Genomic DNA, 6,000 nt, shown 5'->3' with positions numbered 1-6,000 from the left:
CAAAATACAACTGAATAGAGGTCAGCACATCCAAGCTCCTCTGTAGCAGGAAGTAACTTCTTGAAAAGCCCATTTTCTGTAGTACCCTGTCAATAAGCTCTCCTTAAAAATAGCAAAAGCATTTCTATAATATCTATATAGTTCAGATTTTAGGCTTTGAATGTTTGTGTGTGTGTGTGTGTGTGTGCGCTCAAGATGTATAAAAAGAGAACATTGTGGATGATGATGCAGGTTTCTCTGAGATGGTAGCTGACACCAGAAGAGCTCTGTGTGCACTTTCCACCTATTGTAAAGTTTGACTAATTAGCAAAAGGCCAAAATTACAGGTTTTAAGGAAAATATATTTTGCAGGCGGCAATAAATGGGAATCCTATTGAACAAGTGTATTGCTCTGCCCTCCAGCCCAGCAGGGTTACAGGTATTTTTGGATCTAGAAGCAATGATCCCATCAAAATGAGTACTTAAGGCTTTATTCCAAAGCTGTATGAGAGAATAACATAATAACATTCAGAAACACTAAAAATAGCATAATAACATTCAAAAACACTAAAAATAGCATAATAACATTAAAAAACACTAACAAATAAAAATAGGAAGAAAAGAAAAACTTTATGCCCCTTCTGCCAGTCAACAATATGATGGTGAGTAGAAACCTTTAAAGATGGCAGTCTGGGTCTGCATCAAAGTCCCATCTCATGGGGTGTCTGACCAGCTTAAATAGACTCCAAACTATAATTAATCACACCTGTTTCCAATGGCTTCATCTCACTTGATTTTACCAAGGAGAAGGAGGAGAAATTTATCTTACCTTGTTCTTGGAATGCTTCACCTACTCATGCCAAAGATGACAACCTCCCACAGCTAAGGAGCATTTGTGTATGCAAGTTGGTGATGAGACCATCCCAAGGTTAAGGAGTATTGAAGATGAGAACAAGCATTCTACACAAGCATTCTATACCAAGGACAGGACAACAGATTATAAACCTTTAGCAACTAAAATAAATGCCTAATTCAGTATTAAATACTCAATCATTATATGAGAATATAAAGTTCTATACAGGTAGTTCACATTTGACCACAATTGGGACCGGCAACTCCGGTGTTGGGATAATTGACAAGAGGGGAATTAACATTCATTTTTAAATTCATTGGAGAGGAAGGGATTACAAGAAAGCAGGTGCACAGTGGGGAATACACATTGAAAGCAATGTGGTGGTGCTGGCAGCCCTGAGCATGCTATGCAAACAGCCTGGTGTATTTTCCATTGTGTGCTTGCTTACTCCCTTGTAATCCTTCCCTCTACAATCTCTCTGCTCTATTGGGGGGGGGGGGGGAGAGAAAAAACAAGTCAGACACAGGAGAGATTACCTACAGAAACTGCTTGGTTTTTTTCTCTCTGTCTCCCCCCCCCCCCCCAGTGGACAGATTGGAGAGGAAAGGATTACAATAGAGTAAACAGGCACACAATGGGGAATACATTAGGCTGTTTGTGTAGTGTGCTCATGGCTGCCAGTGCCAGCACATTGCTTTCAATGTGCATTCCCCACTGTGTGCCTGCTTCCTCTATTGTAATCTCTTCCTCTCTAATTTCTATACAAGGGGAGAAAAAAAGAACACAGGTCAGGCACAGGACAACACGTACTGACTATAATGGCGATCATGTGACTGAAGGACAGCACTGTCGTAACTTTGAATGGTCGCTGAACAAGTCAGTCGGGTAAGTGAGGAGTACCTGTACTCCTAAGATAAAAAGGGGTCCATACCACTATCTCCTTGCCAATCTTCCATGGTGCCCCTAAAACCACACATTTTAAATATCTGGGGCTGGTATTCCAAACTCTGATATCCAAGAAGACATGCACCAAACTCTTCATACTTGGTGCTCAGAGAAGTGTTATCACTATGTTTAGATTCTTTTGCACCAGAGATGGGCACCATGTTCCTGATGTCTTAAAAAGTCTTTGGACAAGGGTCTTAACCCAACTGTTTACTTGAAATGCAAATGTGTTCCTATAAGGAACATTCATTCATTCATTCATTCATTCATTCATTCATTCATTCATTCATTCATTCATTCATAAAAATACCCCCCCCCAAAAATCCTCAAACACATCACCCCGATGGCAATCCACACCCACCATTCCCTGAAAAATAGACTCACTAAACATTCCAGCCCAAATCCTGGGGGAAAAAACAAGTTTTTAATGCTTAGAAAAGGCGATCAGAGTCAGGGCCATACAAATCTCAGGGGATATGATATTTCACAGGGCAGGAGCATGCATATGAAACTACATTTAAAAAGAAGCAATGCTTATTTTGGTGAAATCCAGGGTTTGTTTTATTTTTTTCAAGCTATAGCCAAACCTCATTCTTGCACCAGTAGATTTGGCCCCATTAAGCCTGGAAGGGGGTTGTTGAGAAGTAGTATCAGTTCTATGGCTTTTCTCCAATGCATTATCACTGTTTAATAACACTGAAAGAACTATTACAAATTTAATTGCAACATGGATTTATGAACAGGTACAAGTTTGACCCTCAGCTATTTGTTCTAGAAAGTTTCACAACTGCCTGTACACCTTTATAGTATTGCAGCACTGAAACAATTCCAGGCTTTTATGTGGCCCTGTAAAACATCTTTCCTTCAGCACTATTGATGGACAGATAATCAAAACATCTCAGTTGTCCAATATCTCTGCCTTTGTGAGATGTGAGATATAGAAGCAGTGAGTCATGTCCTCCTACACTGTCCCTTTTATAGAGATATCTGTGCAGTTTTAATTACACCATTGTTACAATATTGGCCAGGCAAGGAATTTGAGTTTTTGAATTTTAGCTTTGCTGCACATTTCCAGCACTGTAGATATGTTTTGAGCCATTACTTGCTCTCCATTTTATCTTTTGGTAAATGTAACTTAATGTGTCTTTAAGTTACAGTTACCAGCATAGAAACCTGTGTATTTTTAGAGTTTTAAAGATATACGCAGAATAACTTCCTTTCGTAATGATGAGAAAGTTGATTGCATTTCTGTAGGCCAACCTGTACATTTCTATCCATCTATCTAGCCAATAAATAGTACATCATGCTATTTTCTTTGGGCAAGCAACTTTATGCAGAGATAAAAAAGAGGAAGAAATAGGAAGCCAAAGAAATTAAAAACATGAAATAAGAAAAAGAAGAGGAAATTTAAGGAAATCTAATTTATACCAACACTTTCTCCAAGCAGCTGCTTTACATTCTATTCATTCTATTGAGAGAACAATTTACTTTCTAATATTTTTAATACAGGACTTGTACTTTTTCTTTCTGCAATTCTATTTTTTCTCTCCTTTCATTCACTTCTTTCCATTTCTTCCATGTCCATTTCCCCCCAAGATGCACTTTTGACCCTCACAAAAAGTGGTCTATCCCATATTTGGAACCTCTAATTACCCTTATATCCTTCAAGAATTATTTCAGTCATTCAGACAGACAGACTCTTCTGCTGTTGAACGCTAGATAAAGATCATCCATCAGGTTAACCAAGGCAACCTGGACCACATAACCCTCCCTGAAGCAGGTTTGGAATGGAACAAGATAATCTGTTTCTTCCAGGACCAGCTGCAGCTGTGAAGCCACCACTCTCTCAAAGTTTAGAGACTGACCCATAATTGTCCAACTCTGAGGCATCCAAAACAGACTTCTTTGGTCTAATAATGTCCTTCTTTAAACATTTATGATATGAAGCCATAAGAGCCACTTTGGTGTAGTGGTTAAGACATCAGGCTAGAAACTGGGAGACTGTGCTCTAGTCCCACCTTAGGCACAAAGCCAACTGGGTGACCTTGGGCCATTCTCTCTCAACCCTAGGGCAATGGCAAGCCAATTCTGAAGTCTTGCCAAGAAAACTGGGGGGACTTGTCCAGGAAGTCACCAGCAGTCAAGACTTACTCAAAGGGACCCCTCCCCCCAAAAAAACCTAGCTAGAGATTACAAGGCAAGTTGGGCAAGGATCAAAAAGCCAAATGGTAGAATATATCACCCCAAGCAGACTGTGTATGACAAATCAAAAGCAATCCAGGAGAAAAGTCATATGCACAACTTTGGGGGAGGATAAGGACTACCTGTGGACTTTGAGTGGTATGCTGGGGGCTGCACTTTCAAAAGGAGGTAGGACTGAGAAAATGAAATGATAACAGTGAAGTTGAAAACAGTTTTTGATTTAAATTAAAAACAAAATCAATTAAGTACAATTATTAGGATTACTACCCAGTTTGTTAATCATTTTTTGTGACTGCCAGATGAAAATTCAATGGTTCTGATGGCTTTCAGGGGCTATGTGTTACCTTGGGACCTCAGGCTCTGTACCTTAGGTGTAAGTAGTGGCCATCCTGATGCATTATCACTTCACATATGCTAACAACACAATTCAAATAGGATGTCTGCAAAGACTCTGTCATTGGGTTTTTTTACTGCTTTATTGAGCCATGAAGAAATTCACAATTGTTTGTGTCTTGGGTTTTTTATGGTTTTTTTAAAAAAAAGTCTTCATGTTCAGGGCTGATCTTGAGGCACCAAAATTAGCAACAGTTGCATGCACACACATCCATTTTAAAGAAAATGCCTTTTCAGAGAGTTCTTATGTAGAACAGAATGTTCTACAAATCTCAAAGGAATCAAAACAAAACAAAAAAAACCCCCCAAAAAACCTACAGTTAGCAAGTAAAACACTCAGAATGATGCTTTTTGGTTAGTCTTAATTAGAAGCCAGAAAAGATAAAGAATAATTATAATATAATAACAAAGCTATTAATGAATAATCCTACCCTATACTTTCATTATCATTGTACCATTGTCCAGGAATGTTTAGTTAATGGCAATTAAATGCATTTATTTGATGTTTCTGAATTTTGCTTAGACCATTTACAATATGCTGCCAAAAATTACTGATAGTATGCAACATTACTTATTCTCAAGAACAGTTCTTTAGTCAGCATATCAGAACTGAGTAAGGGAAATTAGAAGAATGAGTTCTTCACAAGTAAACTTTTTTTTTTTTCATTTAACACAAAGTATAATTATAGACGGAAGTTCCAATCCAACAAGGGATTTCAATTATTCTTCCATAGAACAAAAATCAACATGTATCAAAATGTTTGTCACGATCAACTTCTTTCCATTCTCAGATCTATAGAACTGATGGAAGACTTTACATGCAAATTGGCACAGGTTCAACCCCCATGTTTCTTGGTGTGATCAATGTTATTGACTTATTTTAAGGCAATTTCTTACATTCCTCTGTCTTTACTAAAGAGCTGTATCAGCAGTAGGGAATATATGTTGCTCAGGGTTGAATGTCAGATTCTTGGCGTTCACTGGACTTGATTGTTTTCTTGTGATGTTTTTGTTGTATTGCATTGACGTTACCTAGCTTGATAGTAAAAAATCTACAAGAAAATAACTAAGTTCAACACCAAAAACCCAACAATGGGCTGGTTGTTCAAAAAGTAAAGTTTGCATGGACAACAGATCCAAGTGTTTTCTTTTAAATTTTCTTAGAATAAGAATCAGGTACACAGAGGCTGCTGTCCTATTACATCTCTCTCTGTGCCTACAATATATTAGTAAGGGAAATGCCTGATTTTGGAAGCAATGTGCTTTACTTTCAGCTGCCTGGCATTTCTGCATCTGGACTCCATGTATTCTTAAAGGCATCTTAGGATGATGGTGTAAGAATGGTGGTCAGCACTTTCTTTTGACCTGCTTCTCACTGCTGCTCATCAGGGAGAAGGAAGGAAATGGTAAGATCTGCCTGATATGGGAAGAGTTGAGGTAGACTTGATAGGTAGATAGACTAGGGCAATGTGGGGAGAATGGAGAAGCTGAGAAATTGTGCCTGAAATAAGAACTTGGGTCAATAGGATGAGTGAAAAAAGGCAGAGGTACCAGAAAGACTGGTCTCATGCAGAGTGGGCTGAAGCTACTCAAAGAGGAAAAGAAATGGGAAGAAAAGGCTGATTGAA

The sequence above is a fragment of the Python bivittatus genome, unplaced genomic scaffold (assembly GCF_059951505.1).
Source record: "Python bivittatus isolate LINGU-HERP-01145 unplaced genomic scaffold, Pbiv_v1 ctg000480_np1212, whole genome shotgun sequence".
In the NCBI taxonomy this organism is placed as follows: Eukaryota; Metazoa; Chordata; class Lepidosauria; order Squamata; family Pythonidae; genus Python; species Python bivittatus.
Note: the sequence above shows the minus strand (reverse complement) of the source record.